The sequence below is a fragment of the Lepisosteus platostomus genome, chromosome 20, assembly GCF_059453375.1.
Source record: "Lepisosteus platostomus isolate fLepPlt1 chromosome 20, fLepPlt1.hap1, whole genome shotgun sequence".
NCBI classification, from domain to species: Eukaryota; Metazoa; Chordata; class Actinopteri; order Semionotiformes; family Lepisosteidae; genus Lepisosteus; species Lepisosteus platostomus.
In genome coordinates, this window is record NC_142630.1 from 9,172,470 (window position 1) to 9,193,206 (window position 20,737).

The following is a 20,737-nucleotide window of genomic DNA, read 5'->3' on the forward strand; positions in this document are numbered from 1 at the left end:
ATCATGGTTAAAATGCAAATGATATTCTGCAGTCATTCTTTCTCAAATGAGGAAACACTAACATAATAAAGTTAATACGATATTCTTGTTGATTATAATTGCTGATAATCTTTTAATCCTAAATGAATATTCGGCTGTCCTCTAGGGCCAGTCTTTCCAAATCCAACTCACGGAAGAAAGTGTTTTAATGTCCTTACTTTATTATTTTCAGGAAACACTTTCATTGGGGGTGTTCTATTCAGAAGCAGCACTACTAATGTTCTAAACAGATTTTAACACTTTCGCTTATTGTTTTTAAAGGTGTAATACTCGGCACAAAGCTTTTTGCCCTACATGGTCATTAGGGCACACAAAAGCATCACAATTCTTTTACCATTAAAATAATTGAGTTTCTTTACGTTTGCAGAAATTCATCATCAAAAAAATCATAACAGGAACATTAATCTAGCATTATTAAGCTGGCTTGTTAAGGTTAACGGAGATAATCTAATAAAAAAGTCACCTGAGAGAGAAGGAAAGAGACCAAATTAAGACGAGGAAGAGACTGCTGTGAATTATGCCCATCCTGTGCCAAGGATGATTAAAAACAGCGATCAGGAAACAAATTCACTGCATCAAGTTTCTAGCACGAAGCACAAAGCATGACATTGTCATTTTGAGTGCACTCGTAAAAAAAAATCATTATTGAGTTAACACAAATAAATTTTGATAAGTTCGTTAGGCTTTTGGAGTGTTTTCCAAAATGTACGGTGCAGTCCATACGTATTTGGACAGTGAAACAATTTGTGCTGTTTTGGCTCTGTACTCCAGCACTTTGGATTTGAAATGAAACAATGACTATGGGGTTAAAGTGCAGAATGTCAGCTTTATTTGAGGGTATTTATGTTTATATTGGGTGAACCATATAGGCATCACAGAGCTTTTCATACGTAGTCCTCCCATTTTAGGGGACCAAATGTAATTGGACAATTGGATGCTCAGTTGTTTCTTGGCCAGCTATGTCTCGTTGCATTGTTAGTTCATGCACAAGTGAGCTAACAAAAGGTCTAGAGATGATTCTGGATGTGGCATTTGCATCTGGAGTCTGTTGCTGTTGTCTCTCAACATGAGGACCAAAGAAGTGTTTCATTACATTATTGATGATGTAACTGCAGACAGCAGCAGCAGGATGAATTCTGAAGTGTACATAAACATCTTATCTGCTCAGATCCAACAAAATGCTTCAAAACTCATTGGATGGTGCTTCACCTTGCAGTAGGACAATTACCCCAAACATACTGCTAAAGTAACTATGGAGTTTTTCAGGGCCAAAAACTGGAATGTTCTTGACTGGCCAAGTCAATGACCCGACCTGAATCCCACTGAGCATGCATTTCACTTACTGAAGACAAGACTGAAAGCAAAAAGCTCCTGAAACAAGCAGGAACTAAAAATGGCTGAATTACAGGCCTGGCAGAGCATGACCAGGAAAGATACCCAATGTTTGGTGATGTCAATGGGTTGCACACTTCAGGCAGTCATCAATTGCAAAGGATTTGTAAACATGCCAAATTTTATTTAAGATTATGTTAATGTGTCCAATTACTTTTGGTCCCATGAAATGGAGGGACTATGTCTAAAAAGGGCTGTGATTCCTATACGGTTCATCCAATATAGACGGAAATACCCTCGAACTAAAGCTGACATGCTGCACTTTAACCTCATAGTCATTGGTTTATTTCAAATCCAATGTGCTGGAGTACAGAGCCAAAACAGCAAAAATTGTGTCACTGTCCAAATACTTATGGACTGCACTGTGTAGCCTACTGTATATTCAGACTTCACATTTACACATAATGGGTGTTATACCTAAACAAGTCCATCAGATTTGTTCCACTGCACAATTATTTTAATTAATTTAATAAATATGAAAGATGAAGTAATAAAACCTTTTAAGAATCTTTATAAAGCTCCTCTTTGTTATCATATTCTTTACAATTACCCTGCCTTAAAAGTCAGGCATTAACTTTACATTAACTAAGCCACAATAACATTAAGCCACAGCGACGAAGCCCCGTTATCTTTACCAGATTTGGATGAGAATCCAGTCAAGCATTCACTGAGGACTTCAAATCTAGTAAAAAATACAGAAGACTGGTATGGTGAAGGAGTGCCATGAGATCAAAATTAAATCCCTGCCAGTCTAGAAGCCCTCTTAACATGATAAGCTTTCCTTTTCTCCTGCTGAAAATGGAAACACTATGTGAAACACTGCCTTTGCGAGAGTGAGATGTGACTTCTGCCACTATAGGAATAGTGGATTTTGTTTCCTAGATTGATTCTTTTTTCTCTGGACACTGTGGCGCATCTCATAATCCCTGATTTATCAGCAGCCAATTATTGAAATACTGTTTAAAACGGACCTCCAAAAGTGCAGCCATTTACAGGGCTTGACAGTTCAGCACACATAAGCCAGTAAATGTGTGAAAATTTATCAGTAAGATGACAAAACAGTTTAGTGAAACAAGAGCCAAGATAGAATATAAACACTTTCCGTCATTTATGCTTAACTAATACATTTTATTACAATTCAAATATGACAAAATTATATTTACATATGATTTTTGAAGACTGCTTAGATTTCCTCTGACATTCATGTATAAGAATATATCAGATTACAGATGTCCATCCTGTGCCAAGGAGGACTGAAAACAGCATTCAGGAAACAAATTAATTGCATCAAGTTTCTAGCATGAAGCACCAAGCATGACATTGTGCTACAGTTTATATGTGCTATACAATTTGTGCTATATTTTTATACATCTTAAATTATTGTCACAATGTTTCTGGTAGCTCTGTATTCTTATGAATTCTTCCTTGACGTGCTGTTTTTGTCAAAATGTGTAGATTTTTTACAGACCCACAAGGGATTATCATGGACGGAAACCCTTATTATAATGTGATATTCTTTAATAAACAAGTTTCTGTAGAAATTAATTTAGTGAAATTCTGAGTAACTTCATTATCATCATAAACAACTGAAAGATCATAAAAGAACAAGACAGAACATGCTGAACTCAACACAATTTAAAAAAATAAACGATTGCTTAATTTGCTTAATTTTTAGACTTCAAAACGTGTTATGATAAGTTATCTTGCATGTTAGTTGTCGTCTTATGTTGGAAAATGCAGATTTGAAATGAAGATTTCAATGCGTGTCTGAGTTTTGATCATAAATTTGTACTTCTCCCTCAAACAAGCAATCACATTTCATAAGTATAAAAATATAAAAGTATATAGATACCATTGATGATACATGGAATATATGGAAATATGGAAAGGGTCAATACACTTTTACTAGAAGGAATTATGTACAGTATATGGGACGGATATGTTTAACCAAGAAGCCTTAAAATTGCAGCAACTGTTTTTCAAGGATACCATTACATTAGATTCAGTTAAACTACTTTAGAATCAGACCAATGAATTAACTGTGTATTAGTTGATATTCTGATATTCTGCTGAGTGATACCAGTTTTAAATAAATATCTGCAGGAGTCAATCTTATTTACTCCTTTCACTTTTTTTGTGGACCTCAAGTCTCCCCCTGCAGCAACTGCTTGCTGGGGCTGAATAAATTTATTGCTTTCTATCCGTCAGCACAGATTTTGCTCTTCTGCCCAGCAATAAGTCTAGGTGCCCTTCTCTGAACCTTATCTGAAGAATCTGTGTCCTTTCTATAACACTGCAACACAGTAGTATTGTAGATAAGGACATACTGGGATATGGGTGCTATTTCTTTATAACATTCCTGGACATTCTACATGGATATTTACACAATAACTATTTGCCATTTGAACCAATGTGATTTTTTCAGAGAACCTTCTCATACTGAGAACCACCTTAATGCAATTCAAGCTATAAACCACTTGTTTCCAATATGCAACCCTGTAAATTTACATTTGCCATGTAGCAATTTCTTATCATACCTAGACAGACAATTCAAACATGTGCACCGATTCAGTGTTTATTATGTAAGTATACTGAATACTGTTTTATATGCTCAAAACATACGTGCAGATCCCTACTTCTAACATTGACCACACCAGGTCATTCTCCGTCTAATATCACATGCTTTGGACAGCTCAGGAACCTCAGTCCAAGAACACCAGCAATTCATTATGTTTTAAGAAATTAGAACTAAAGATCTCAGTATGAAATAATTTATGTCTTCTGAAAATCACAACTCAGATTAGGGTTTTTCAAACTTGTAATTGTTCAGTCACAGTAGATACTTTTCTTTTGAAAGCCCATATTTTATTAGAATGTAATTTGTTGTGAAGATGGATTTCCAGTATACCTCATTAATTACTATTATGATTCTACAGGGACATTAAATGGAATGAATAATACAATAAATACTATAGTATACAGGGATAAATCAGGAACACTAAAATAGTATTTTAGTATTTGCAGCATTTCAATCTTAAATAAGTCAGATTTTATTCTTCATAGTTGTACACTTACTATGCACTGAAACATCTTACTCACAGGCAGCTTGTAATTGTATTTTACATTAATATGTTTCTTTTCTGATACATCTGATTACTTCATAATGATCTTGCCTGCCTCAAGCTTACATACTAACATACTAACCTACTTCTGGAACATATACTTCTCATTTTGGAGGTCCTCAAACACATAAAATGAGAAAGGCAGTTAAATAGCCTCTTCTCTTCCCCTGGAAAACCTAGAGAAAAACTGCTCAGATCACAGCTGCAGTGGTGCAACCTTAATGGCACAGTATCTCAGCACATCAAGCTGGTGTGATAATAGATGGACAGCATGATTTTCACAGGAGAGAAAACAACAACTGCACTGCAACATGGCTATTAACGGCATGCATTTCAAAAGGAGCAAATTAAATTGGCTCACAGCCACCGTTCCCTTGTATGTAAAGAAAAAAGCCAAAGATCTTTTCGGTCAAAAACTCAATTCCAGCTGTACCCCTATTTTGTGTAGTTTTTCAAAACTACTGCTGAGAGTGTAAGCTAAACCTCTTATCACATTATCCTTCAGCTGAAGAAAAACAAATGCCACACACACAGAAATGCCACACTGAAAAAAGCCAGGACGCTTCAGTACACTAAGATTTAACACACAATAGATTCAAGACTAGAGTGTACAATAAAAACTATTTGAATATGACAATTTCACAACTAGAGTGGCTAAGTGGTCAGGGCTGCTGCTCTTGAATTACTAGGGAATAAGTGGTTTTCTGATAATAGATTTGACAACTATTAATTAAGAATGAAGAACACTACTCTTGATAAGTAGCAATTTATGCAATGATAAGACAGGTGTGGCACAGTAATATTGTTGCTATAACTGACCCTCGTTTCCAAACAACTATTTATTATATTGTAAAGATAGTTTTCCTAAATCAGTTTTAGTGTTTCACAAAGATTTAGAGAACTGTCTATAACTACAAAATTAATAATTTGAGGAATGTTGGGTAGAGTTGGGAATTCGATTGTAAGAATATTCCTTTTTAAAGGAAATGTTACACATTTCAGTGGCTGCAACCAGCACACATCTTTTTCCTGTCCATGAAGATAATACTGAGGTCTAGAGTAAAAATGATTCCAGTACAATGCTAATATTTGGAAATGGATGTCATTTTTTTCCCTCTTTTTAAAATACAGTACCCAGAGTTCCACTTTGACATACATTTTTATCAAGGGTTTCTGTTAAATTTATGCTAATGTTTGCAAGATGGGAGCACTCATTTAAATGCATTTCATTTCCAGTAAGTAAGCACTGCTACTTAGCTTTAAAATCTGACAATTCTCCCCTTTCAACCTCATGATGATCAAGAATGTTCTGCTAACCAGAAGCTACAGTATGTGAAAATTCCCACTGAACGCTCAGAGCATGGGCTGCTATTTTGTCAAACTTCTTTACCCTCTTTGATGAATGAAAATTAAAGATAGATATATATATATACACCTGTATATTATAAAGTGAGGTATTATTATTATTATAAAGGTGTATTTCTAAAAAATATGTTACAACATTGTTTTTTACCTGTCTGTCTGATAGACATGGCAGGGTTGCCACAAAGTCATAATAGCAAAGACATTGTTAATCCCAGTTATTCATATTTTTAGAGGTTAAATTTAAAGAGGATATTGAGCATCTGTTATCTTTAAACACTTTCTCTCCATGAGTACTGTGTCTCACTTTAGATTAGGGGTTGCAAATGCCTTTTCTAAGTGTTTCCTAAATGGAATATGTAAATAAAGTGAGATAAATGTCATTACAACCAATCTCTATTACAGGTTAACTGCATATTAGTAAGAAAAGCCTAATCCTGACCATATTATGAATCAGAGCCATATGTTTATTCCTCAAAAACATATTTTTAATATAGACCCATATATAAATACCTTTTCATTAGTTAGAAATTTCACAAACAAGTAGAAGTGTCACCTCTTTCAATGTTTGAAACAGAACAAACGCTTAGGTTTAATGAGCTGCATATTCTCATGTCAGCTGTGAAAATATCTATGTTTTTCTTCTCTCTTTTGTCCTAGTAAAAAGGCACTGTCAAAGGCAAATTTACCTTATGGGTAGAAGAGTATAATTACTTTGCAAACTTTGAGATATTAAAGAGATGTAACCATCATGCAAGTATTCTAATTTATTTGTCCTGCTAGCTTTAAATTAAGTAGCCCGCTCTCTCCCTCACAGAAACATTTTGGTTTTTGACCGTTAAGTAATCTTCACCAAAAAATTCTACAGGATGAAATGTTAGCTATCACACTTAGCTGGTGAATATAATGCTTCTTACTCTTCCATATCAGCTATAACCAAGGCTTGATATGACATTTGGAGCACAACATTTAGTGTACAGTTTACATCATATGACCTTGAGTATATGAGCAAGTCATCTAGTGAGAAGAACTGTGCTAAGGGAACCCGACATTGTCTAAAATGTTTCTTCTCGTTGCTTCCAGAAAAAGGCAGCTCATGCCTTTGTTTTTTTTAACCTTGTAAAATAAAGTTTAATTTGTCTATGTTGTACTGTCATTTGGTGAAAATGTAGGAAATGGTGAATTACCTATTAGATTTTTGTTTTGCCCACTCAAGTTATGGAATTACCCATTGAGTTTTTTCATGTCACAGCTACGAGCCCTGTGACCGCACACAGGAGAGAATGACAAAGAGCGGGCAGACTACCCTGACCCACCCACCTTCAAGCCACTCGCCTCTTAACACATCACAGGCAGCACAGACCCGTAGATTCAGCGCTGACTGGAGGAGTGGCACATCTCTCACCACCAGCACCGCAAAAGAACAGGACTGCAATACCTGAGTCATACTACTCAACCCTGATTAACCCTGTAACCCAGTGAAATACAGTCACTTACAGTAGTGGATGTAGACTTTAGTACCAAGGTCAACAAGTATAATACAGACAGGCAGAAAGTAGTTTTTAAAAATGCCTAGGGTGTTCCACAATAAAGAAATTTGAACAGTGTGCTCTCAAACATGTAGGCAGCAACATTGTCATACCTACCGTGGTTCTTCGACTAGTACCAAAACCTATTCATCTTGAAGATGAAGTGAAGTAAATGAAACATCCTGCTTGCCCTGCGGCTTTTGGAAACTACAGTCTATTTTGGTAGACCTTCAGTAAACACAAGCTGTTCCTGTTGACTACATATCTGGGTGTGAATGACAGTCAGGACCAGCATCTGGATATCCTCAGAACTGCTTTTATCCACTCTTAAAGATCCGACAGCAGATTTTGCCACTTTAGTACAACCTTAATACTATCCTTGCTTTCATTATGTCAAATTGTTTAGTATTAGACATGCTGACAGATTCTTTTTCAAAGTAATTATTTACTCACCACGGAACACTATTTCCCTTGCTGGTGCTGTATGAAAGATCCTCAGTGAAGGAAAGCAACACCACCATAGTCAACCTGTAATTTCATGATCCAAAAATGAAATAATTTTTAAAGTAGAATAACTTCTGATCCTTGTAATGGGAATCCGAAGAAGCAATTATTTTAAGTTTAGGTCTCCCCACAACACTATGCTTACATCTCCCAAGTTATTCAAATTAAAATATTGTGGCTATCCCTGCTGAGTTTGCCTAGGTCACTTGATCTTTTGAGTTGGTACAAGATCTTTATGCTACTTCAAGAAACAAAACATTACATCTATAATACCTACAGTATCTAAACATAGATTTTCTATAAATAATATTTTGTGAAATACAGTGCAATGTTTGAAAATGAAGACCATTAACTTAATTTCCATATATTTCCAAAATCCATGTGTCATGAGACCAAATTACATTAAAAATACTTCAGCACTGAACGATTCTTAAGTATACGATGTAATACATATCATTCTCATGATTTGAGGAATCTATGGTGTTTTCAATGCCATATTTTGTTGGAATAAGTACTTTGTTCATACTGTATAAACACAGATCTTATATATATATTTCTGTCATGTTCCAAAAAAACAGATTTTACCTATGAATACCAAAATAAAAGTAATAAATGCATTTTGCATATTGTAATAGTACTGCAGAAACTAAAGTTTCAGGATTATAGACTTGACTCTTCCACACTTCACCAAGAATAAAAATGCTGTGTCCATTTTAAAACCAGTCTGAAGTAGTACTGTTTTATACACTTACTGCATTTACATTATGTCTGCTTTTATATGATTATATTCTGGGCTGCACAGTACAGCTTGCTTTTTTGTGTAGTTATTTTCCTGTGTTCACATAAAATGCACTGTGGCAGCTTGTTGTGAAGGGTGCAATTTTAAATAAAAGTTGACCATACTGTAGATATGCATCTTGAAATGGAACTGTAGCACACAGTGCAGACCTGGATAAAAACACCAGGAGGGCTACAAGCACACAATAACAAGAATTGACAGCAGCTACCATAACCTTTACCACAAGCCTGTGCACACACCATGGAATAAAGAAAAAACTAATCTGGGTCTCACTGCATTGTCTCCTCCTTTGAGGAATTTTCAGTTTCCTACAAGTAGAACATGCCTCAAGAGAAACACTTCTTTTATAGAGTGTGTTTTGTTGCTGGGATTATAAATGATCACCATTCTCCACTTACTCTTTCTGTAATGTACCGAGCCATTTTAAATAAATTACTTATCTTGTATATTTATCACTTTTGGGCTTATGTCTGTTTTTGTATTTCAGTATTCTTTAATTACCCTCCCTTTCTCATGTTCCTCTTGATTTTGCTTTGAGTTCAGCTACTGGTTGAAATGCTGAACCTGACTATGTGAGTTTGTGTTCTATAGAGAATGGATAGACCACCTTGAGAGTGGAGGTCACAGACTGGAATTTCCTCTAATGCTTCTTTGGAAACAAAAATAGGGGAATTCAGTTTGGGATTACAGTATACATGCACACTACATTGTATACATTGTGAATACAATATAAATTGAGTGACTACAATCATTTTTATGGCTATAAATCACATCTCTATATTCTGTCTCAGAATGTATGTGCATTCGTGTTTTTAAATGCTGCATTCATATCCAGGAAGCACAGGAACAAGATGGAAATTCACTTCGGATACAAGAATAATCCTTTGCAGGCACACACACTTACATGCCCAATTTAACCTAGCCACCAGGAAACCAGAGTAACCATACACCATGCACCAAACCCAGTCCCACAGAACTACAAGGTCGCAGTGCTAATCTGGACACTACCATGCTACCCATTTTGAATTCTTCTGAAGAAACATACAGTATACATGTATGGCCAGTATGGCCTTCTATACAGTTCCATAAGTATCCATAAAAAGAGATTATATTGTTTAGTGAAACTTCTCCTACTGTTCATGTCTGTTCTCCTACTGTTCATCACCATTACCATCACTTTCAATAACAATTCCAATTGTTTATTGGAATATTGAAACGTTCTAATAACAATTCCAATTGTTATCGGAATTGGTTAATCCAATTCAGGGACACAATGGCCCAGAGCCTATTTCGGGAAGCACTGGACTTAAGGTGGGATACACCCTGGATGGGATGCCAGTCGACACTTACTACTCATTGACACTTACCAACTGTATAGAAGCCAATTAACCCTCCAACATGTGGACTGTGGGAGGAAACCAGAGCACCTGGAGGAAATGCGAACATGGGGAAAACATACACACTCCCCGCAGATAGCACCCCAGGGCCTAGCACTGCCTGGCTAACCATTTTGCCTCTGTGTCTCATTGTATACTGTATACAGTATATAATATGTATATGTTTTATGTAAGAAAAATAAAACTGTATTCAGAAGTAATATCAATAACAATTACAGAGAGCACAAATAGAACACAGATTATTCATATGCTCTTTTCAAATCAGTTTATTTCTAATGAAATTATTTATTGCAAGCTGGGAATAAGTAACTCTGGTACAGCGATGCTTTGTCCTGCTACTGTTAAAAAATGTGTAAGGAATACAGTCTAACTGAGCCTCATCCTTTGTTCCATTTTTTACTGAATGTTTTGTATGCAGTTAGTGGGCAACATTAACTTGACAGCACAGCTGTGCACAGCAAGGAGAAAAAGGAAAACTAGCTACAGGCTTGCACTAGGGAGAACCTGAAAAGATTATTTCCCTCAGTGTGTCCTGACAGCTTTTCTCTTCTCATCAAAAACATGTTCATTCAGTGCCACTGAGAGATGTACAGTCCAGATAAGGAAAGACAGTAGACTTTTTTAGTCAGGAAATAGTTGTTAAAAATAAAAAAAATAACTATGACAAGAAGGCACAATGATGGACAGTATGTCAGACACCATAGCCGTGTATCAAAGCATAGAACAAAGCCTATTCAGTGTCTATTTATATATATATAAATGAGGCTAGACAGGATAAGTATTGATCAGAATCTTACTACAACCTAGATTAAGTTCTTGCCCAGATGAACTTTACTGACAATGTGCGATATGAACAATGCCTTATGACAATTCCCATAGCACTTCCCCAACAAAGTGCTTTGGACATGCAGAATATTAAGCTGAGTTTGTGGCTAATCATATCAATACCTTAACCAGAATAATCATGGTTGTATAGAGCTGATTAGTATTTCCACATTTAAATAGTCCCAGTTGGTCCCATTGATGAGATGAGAAATACTTTGCAGACTTACTGGTGCAGCTGAATATATCATATCCACTGCCTACAGATTCATTCATTCGGCAGTGTTGGTCCATTGCTGTTATTAATGTGAAATTCACTTTTACATGATTTATTTGCTGTTACCTGCACTGGGTTTTTAAACTCACTAGTAAAATAAGGAGCATGCTTACAAAAGTTAAGTACTAAGGAAACCACATAATAATACAAATTTAAAATCAATTCTTTCTGCTAATTCAATGTGAAGTAGCTCTCTCTGAAAAAAACCATTCAAATGGAGGGTGCTTCTGTGTGTACAGTACCTTTGTGAAAGTAATTAGCAATGAAATCCTTTAATGGAGTAAAGTCTCTTCAAATCCAAGTGACTCACTGGTAGGTATAAGATCTCATAACTCTAGACATGTAAATTCACTGCTGGAAAATGTATGAGTGAAATATCACACTCCAAACAGAGTACAGGTCTGAAACCTGTGCTGACACAGTTGTCTAATGTAATGTTTAGTAAATTCTCTTCCTACAAATTAATTAAATTTGTGTTTAATACCAATTGGATTGCTTTGGGAGAAAAAATGAATTTTGGTCATGTGGCATCTGCTACAAATTTATTTTTTACACTTCACTGGGGCTGATGAAATGAGCTCTGTCTAATTTAGCGCCCAAATCCCATCTGAGACCTGTGATTTTTCTTCGTTTTATCCTTGTATTCAGAAGAAGTATATAATCTGGCTTGCCTAATGGGCAGAGACATTCCCATTTGTGAGTGAAGGTGTACAATGTGACTGGCACTCTGCAGCTCCAGAATTAACCTCCAAAATCAATTTTACATTGAGATGATTCAGCATCCCAAGGTCATCTCAAAGCACCATCTGATCTCTGCTATCAAGCGGCACAAGACCTGCCAGGACTGACAGCAGACTGCTCATCTGAGTACAGCATCAAATAACCCTTTAGAGAAAGATTCTTCCTCACGTAGGTGTGTAAACATGCACATGACACAGATAAATGATAACACTGTCTGACATTTTACTTCTGCATGATTTTTTATTTCAATGAAGGCTTTTAGCATTCTAATTTACTGATTTTTTACTTTTTTACCCAAAGGAGTCAACAGTTCAACATGAGATGAAAAAGGAATGGGACTGCAGATAAAGTATTGTCACATAATCAATAATTATGCTGTGACTGAACATTATTTTGAAAGGAAGAGAGCATTAGTCATTATTTATAGATCTTAAATTTGTGTGGATTTTATTACAATCAAATTTATGAATGCTAAATGCATTTTCCGGAAAGGGGTTCGTTTTGCTTTTTTGTTTGAATTTGGGTGTATGAATATCAGAAAAGCATTGCTGAAAACATGGAAGCTTATATAAATACCATTCATGTACTGTATAGGTTCTTTGATTTGAATTTAGATAGCATTAAAAAGGCCATTTCTATGTATTCTATTAATTTTAAAAAGGTGTAGCTCAAAGTAATGTTCACAAATGAAGTATCTAGATCACAACACATCACCCAGCACATGGGTTAAGAAGGTGTATTTTCAGGGTATTATTGCAACTCTTCCAATATGCACACTGCAATTACTTCAAATTCTAATTTCTTGTAATCCCACTGCTTTGATGTTCAAATCATGGGTGAAGCAGAGATAAAACCGAGTGGTGTACAAGTTTTTATATTAATATAGAAGATGATTTTGATTTGTCACGCAACAAATAAGCAAACACACTATTTTGAAATCACCAGTAAACAACTCTGAACACTACATCTAAGATAATAACCAAGAGCAATTTGTTATGATGCATAATTCCAAATATTCAGTAACCTTGCTTTGAGATTTGCGACATTTTTAAATAGACCAATATTGGATTCAATGCAATAGAATCTCCTTTATTCTTAAAAAAAATCTAGTACAGATAAGTGTGATTTATTTTCAAATTGCACTTTATATTTGCATCAATATTTCAGACTATATTCTTAATAATTCTAGAAACAGGTTATTGTTTTTTCTACCATCTGCTGTCACAGAGATTAGTCAGGAGCCCCCCCAGCTTTCACACAAGGCTAAATACCTAGGGAAAATGGCTTTTTGACAAAAACAACTAACCCCACTACCAGGGAGGGAAAATCCCTTTTATCACATGCATTTCCACTGTGAAAATTCCCACAACTAGGTTTTATTGGAAGCAAATCAAAAAGACTAAGAGCCTAATTTTGTCATGAGTCATCAGCACAAATGCTGACCGTGAAAAAATGAAATACATGATCCTTCTCTCTCGGATAGAAATAAGAAATACAATTAAATGGGATTAACTTTATTCCAGTAGGTGATATGCACAACTGAGATACCATTGTGATTAGTTTTATACCAATTACATTTACACAAAAAAGATGTCAGTTACACTAATATACAGATGAGTTTGTCTGCCGAAGGGCACAGCACACCTGTTGTGTGCTGATCTATGACTAACATATAACACTGATGTGAATTTAATGAATCAGTTTTTGTATTACATTACATTATTATGTTCAGTACAGGCAGTGTTTGTACTCAGTTCAGTATAAGTTCCACAGAATTCCAACTCTAAGTATGTCCTTTAAGTCCACTGAAAGAACTTCTGTGCTGTTTGGTTTAATAGTTTCATATGGCTTTATGCTTTCATGTGGTTCCACCAGTCTGCAATAATTAAATGTTTATCCATCAACCATTTTGTAAAACCTTAAAATGCTTCTCTCCAATCTTCTCTTCAGAACTGGCACTGAGCTGTCAAGAAAATTCAGAATTGAAAAAAGTGCCTGTCAAAAGATATATGATCTGCCCTAATTAAGGTTGCTAAACTTTGAGGTTGCTAAAAATGTAGACTTAATTTCTTATCTTTGCCTTGCAAGGGGCAAAACGTAGAAAATGTTTTAAGGAGCTCTGCAAAGATGCAAATTAGCTCCCGCACACAGAAGTTAAGGCCTAAATAATTGGACCATTCTGACATCACATTAAACTAGTCTATACAGTGTAGGTGTGCACACCATACAATACTCTTTTTTACCAAAGTTACAAGTGGGGTAGGAGTAGCTTTGGCATTTGGAGTGACATAATTTGGAGAATAAGATTTTATACAAACAATATTTAACTGAGATATTATTCTATTGCACTACTGAAACCAGCATCAGGCAATTGCCCTGGTGTGACCTTAAGTGGATGTTTCAAGGACAGATTGCAATTAGGTCTTGCTAGAGTGGTGAAGCTTTTCCTCTTCATTAATATTAATCACTTTAACTGTTTTCTGACTGCATGTACTGTAGTAGACATTGTGACAATATACATTGAACATAAATTAAAAACCTCCAATATAATGAACAATAATTAAGTACTTTGAATGGCATGTATAGGATTTTAGTAGCCAGCCCCAGATCCTCTTAATAAAGTCTTATTCCTGTTAATTAAAAAAAAAAATCCAGACTTTTGCCCCAGTAAGGATTCTGCCCTGGAAATAAAAAGATTATGAGATTAAGATCACACTTATATAAACAAAATGTATGGTTTCAGTGGGGTATGAAAAGCAATACAATGCCCTGTTTTCATGGGATTAACAGGTTTTGATCCAGTACTAAGTGTCATCACTTGCACAGTGCACTGTAAGATAAAATACTTGAGGCTGCACTCCCTTGAGGTTGAACCTTTATAAGACCATTCTGATAAACCTCTCATGACTAACCTGCCTAGTGGGGTTCAGCGTCCTGTGCCACAGACAACTGCTGTAACTGCAAATTTAAAAAGAAAATAAATAAAAAGAATCCAAGAATTCCATAATTACATTTGGATACAAATATGAAAAGGTAAGCTGTTAATGTAAATCTGGGTGTAGAATCTTCTCAGCAGTAGAATGAAAGTGCATAACTATAAAAATATGTATTTGGACAATGTAAGGCAAATTATAATTACAGTGACAGGAAATCATGTCCATGGCTCTTAGAGCTCATGTACTGGGGAAAAGGTTAAAATATTTTCTTCTGAGCACCTTGTGGGCCCAAAGGGGCCTGTTTTATAGCAATATTATTACACGAAAATGATTTTCTGTTCGTAAAAGCGGAACCCTACTCTGCAGTTAGAACTCTCGTCAGAACAGCCAGGACCCACCCACTTTTTTAACTTTCTAAACACAGTCATGTATGTAAATATTTAAAAGCTATTCACACAGAGGAGTGAATTTCAATAATCTCACTGAAGGAGAGATTGTTCCCTTCCCTCCTCTCCCCCCTGCTGCATGCCATAGCAATTAATAGATTCCTATTAGGAAAGCACTGATACTAATTACAAAGAAAATAGCTTTCTTCTAAGAGGCACAGGGAGAATTCACCTGACATCTGCTATCTCAGTTCTGCCACCTGCAATGCCTGTAATTGTTTTTAGTGACAAGCAAACAGACATAATGGGAAATATATACAAACCATTACTGTGAATTAAAATGGTCATATTAACAAATGAGATGAAAATACTTGAATTTTTACTTTTTAGACATTGTTGTGTTCATGCTGTGACCATCACAGGGTTTGACTTCATTTACATTATTTACTCTTTAAGTCAGGAAAGAAACATGAAGACAATAGTGCTGAAGAGTTAAAGTGTTGATTCCAATCTTTGAAACATATTTTATGCTGTGCTTCCTTTTAAAGAAAGTCAGGTTACTGCTTGAAAAATATATTGCTTTGTTCAGAAGAATGAAGATTTTAAAACATTAACCTTCTCTTATGAAGGCTGAATACAAAAGGCATTATCCTTGATAAGGTTTAGACTGTATACTTTTTTCTATGACGTCTGAAAATATTATTTATTATTCTGATAACACTACTATGTATGGTTTATGCAAAAGCTGCCATGAGTTAATATTTATATTGTTTTTATATTCTTAAGAAACCTGTGTTGTTTTTTTTCTTTTTTGCATTTAGACAAACTGCAACTTGTGAATTTGCGCCTCAGGGTCTTTGGCCTTTTCATTCACTCCAGAATTTGTTCAAATACACATAATGCTGCTTTCTTATTATAATGAAATGAAAACATTTTAAAATAACTGAAACTCAAGGTCATAACAGGAGCACAATTGTATTCATTTTACATGACAGATACATCACCACAATGAATACAACAGTCTCTCAGCTGTCTGAAGCACAATGCCTCCTGTTGTTCATTTAATTTAAGCCATTTATGCAGCAACTTGATTAAAAATGCTAATATATGAATTCAAGGACAAATATAAAGCAATCTCTCCTTTAACTTAAAGGTTATTAATGAACTTGCATTGATTTATATTACAAAGGCTGCAAAACTAGTACTGGTTCTTTCATTCTCATAGTAGCTGCAGAGATTTGACCTGCAGCATATTAATATTCACTTAACTGTACTGCTATGTAATGCTATTAAGTCATAAAATTACCTCAAAGACATTTCCTTGCAGTCCAGCAATATTTTCAAAATGTGAATTGTGTTATTATATGGGCACAATAAAGATTGGGATCATATATTTATAAGAATGACAAAAATACTTCTTTAAAGTAGCTGCAATTCATTTCATGCATTTGTGAAGTAAAACATATTCTTAGACTGAATTTGGAATTATCAATATTTCATGGTAATTATTGATAAAGTATATTTATTTAAAAGAATATGTATATAATAACCAGGTATTTCACAGTAAATTAATGATGTAGAAAAATTATACTAATGTATGTCAACTTTGGCAATGCTTTGCTTTTAATGTTACAAAATGTGCCACCATTTGTTAAACACATCTAGAAATAACATTGTTCTATCTTTGCTTCATCATAGGAGCAGTGTCAACTGCTTGCTGCAATATTTTCTTCATCATTAGTTAAAAATAACACTGTTTTGTCTTGCTCTTGAAGATGTACAGTAATTCGAAATTGGACAAACTTTCTCTTTACAGCCTACATACAATCATGAAATACACATAATATGCACATGCAGTATACATGTAATAAGTCATCTATACCTGAGAAACAGATGTTGGTGTTGATTATATTAAATAACTCCTGCTGCTGTTGGCAATGTTGAAGGCTGGAGAAATTTCACCTTCAAAGTGTCAAAAAGACAAAAATAATCTGTACAGTATATAACTATTTCTCCTTAGCGCTTAATCTTGATTTTAACTTTAACTGTAATGTTCTTTTGAATATTTGTGAAATGTAGCTATTATGAATTTGAAGATATTTCTTTTAACAAAGGATTTTTGTTTGTAGTTTGAAGATAAACAAATCTCTCCCCTACTTTATAATGAGTAAGTGAGGACCAATAAAATGGACGTCTGAAGGGGCCATCCAATGCCAGTAATGGAAACTGAAGTTCTACGCGAATTTGTATAGATTTAAGAGGACCACCCAAGACAGGAAATCTTAACAGTTCTCCTAAGCATATCACTTGATTTTATATGACCATTATTTTATTATATGCTATACTACTGCACCAGAAACTCACACATTCCTCCAAGAAAAAGACAGTGGTACACACAGTCTCTTTCTCTCCATACACAGAGACAGGCAGACACAACAGACAAGCATACTCTGTTCAAGACAGTGATGAAATCTGATCCCTAGAGTTCAAACAGTTGCATTTAGAAGAAAGGCTCTGATGGGATTCAGTCTCAGCACCACTGGAGTGTATCTCACACAAATGAGTTCCACACTGGCAGTGGCTCAGCAGGTATGCCTCTGGGAGGCCAGGACAAGATTCAGAAGACTATGACTAATAGAAAGGTCTCACTAGCTGATGCCTCTGTCAGGCAAGACACACTGCACCTTGAAGGGCAACTGGGGAAAGGTCACCACTAACCTGGAGTGCTATTCATGCACAAGCCAATTAATAAACTGTCAACATCTGCTGCACGTGAGCTTTAAAATTGTTTCAAATTGTGTTGAATGGCTTTAAAAGCAGAAAATATGTGTGTAAGCATCTGAATCAGTGGTATCTGTTGCTTTTTAGTACATAGAAAAACAGTTATAGTGCACTGGATTATAACACCCTGGATCTTATTCAACCCTTAATAACCCTGTTTGAATGCAGCTCCCATGTTATGTGCTCAAGCAATCAAAGCAATCATACGAAACTGTGGATTATTTTTTAGTCATGGACCTGGTTCAATTATTGTTACACTTTGGAACACTGGGCTATGTGCTACATCTCAGTGCTGATGTGCTGTCCAGTTCAATACTGAAGCAAAGTTAAAACCACATTTACAGTACACTGATATCAGTAAGCAAGGAATTGCATATGGTGAACAAGGTCGATTTGAGATAATTTAAAATCTTTTTCGAATTCAATCAATTCTTTGCCTACAGTACAAATACCAAGAACACCACAGTAAGAAGCTGCAATAAAAAGTGGAAAATAAACAGGAGAAGGGTCCTTTTTTTCCAACAGATGTGTCCTTAAACAATGTAAACTCCTGCTGGAATACTGTGAGTAAAATACAAATTAGACTTTTCCCACAAAGTTTTCTCTATATTATTCTGTTAAAATGTTAAGATGGCAAAACCTTTTTTTGTAGTAGCTTGGTCATGCCTGCCATCTTGTATAGTACTAAGGTCTGTTGTACATTAGGAAATGACAAGAATACTGTAGCTCCAGCAGTGATGAATTGTGACACATGCTATTTGCTAGGAGTAAACACCCTGGAATTGACAATGATCCTGTCCTTTTCTTTTCTTCCCCCAAACAAGAGAAACTGAAATCAAATGTCCAGTCAAACCAGCCACAGCCTGGGGTTACGGTGACATTTGGAAAATGAGTTAGATGAGTTATGAATTATAGATTAGAGCGGAGGCAGAGATTTAGATAAACAAGTTTCTGAAATACCTCTGACAAGCATAGTGAATTAGAACCACCAGGCACGGTGCTCAGTACTCCTAATGGAGGTTTGTCTTATCATAATTCCCTTGCTTATATTTTCTTCCTTGTTATTACATTGCATTTGGTTTGACTGTATTAAAGCCATTGTCATCTGCTTTTCAACGTCAGCTATAAAACACATTAGAATTTCAAGACAGCAGGATCAAAACAGACCCATTTCCAAGTGATCAATCAAATGACAGATATGCTGTAAAAGGCCTCTCTGTGAATGGGGTTCCTGCTTCAATTAAAACAACTTCATTATTGATGATTTGGACTGATAAGATTAAATTTCCCCATAAAGGAATCATCTGCTCTGCCATCAGAGCTAAGAGCTGCATATTAAACCCACTGAGAAATATTTTCATTTTTATTTTATAGTTCTGTTTCCCAAAGTGACAGAAACAGGTCACAATCCACAAATACAATATATAACCATCTTCTTAAGTACAGTGGGAGACTTCCAGAAAGGACTATATAAGACACTTTCTTTGCTTCTTAAAAAGAGGAACATTACTATATTTCAACAGAAACTGTAACTTTCACTTCACTTTACAGTGTCTAATGTGAGATTTAATGTTAAACACAGTAGCATTAGCAATGTACACTTAGATGCACATAACTGTCCTTAATTTTGTTTTCCATATACAGAAAATATTTTCATTTTTTTCTTTGCTAACTGCAAACTTCTCTCTACAATATACGAGAGAGTACAGATTTAGAGCTACTGTAGGTCAATCTGACGTTTGCAAATCTGTCACTCAAGGATACAACAGTGCTGACTTGTCTCCTACTGCTAACAATTGACTGAAAGGTCAGGATAAATCAGCAGTAGGCACATAAACACTGTAGCCTGAGGAAAGGTTAATCTCAGTGAGGTGTTTGAAAGAGCTACAATCACTGAGCAAATGAAACAGATTTTAATGATGGAAGTGTTGCATAAGTAAATCTTTGTGTCTTCTTTATAGACTTAAATGAAAATTCATGTCAGCTGCAATCTATCAATGTACTGACATTAAAAAGTTTTTAAATTAACTAGTCACTGATTGAACAAGTGGCAAAACTCACTGTAGGCTAAATCACAGAAATGGCAAGTGTGGGTGAATCATTCTTACAGCTGTTGATGAAAACTCTTTGACGTCTTTCCATTAATTGTATAACTATTCATTTTATTCAACTATACTCATACTCACCCTTGAATGTGTCACATTCCTCATAAAAGACTTACTTGTATTAAATCATTCATGTTATTAAAAATATGTTCAATGACAGGGAACCAAACATATACAGTGGCCAACTGTCAATTGATCAACAATGCAATTCAAGTTCAAAATCGTAAGAAACAAGTTACCTATCAAAAACTGGCCTTTAAATGTCATTCTTCACTTATCAAAAGAAGCAATGCAAACTTGCTACACAGCCATTTTATTGCCTACAATAACAGTGAAATGTCATTAAAGACTACAGTTTCAATCAGATTCTATGATGATTAACTATTATTTAATTTGCTTAATTCATTTAAAAAGGAAAAGTTCTAAAAATGTACATATTTTTTCCTACACATTATAAATCAAAGATCCATTCTTAAAGCCAATTTAACAAAAAATAGATATCACACATCTCCTATCCTTTTTGTCACAATATTGAAAATAGATTA

General features: G+C 35.1%; 1 protein-coding gene across 2 annotated transcripts in view; it reads right to left on the minus strand.

Moving 5' to 3' along the window:
* bean1 (brain expressed, associated with NEDD4, 1) overlaps positions 1-20,737 on the minus strand; it is a 45,523-nt gene that overhangs the window by 20,714 nt on the left and 4,072 nt on the right. The gene's annotated exons all lie outside the window — the stretch shown is intronic.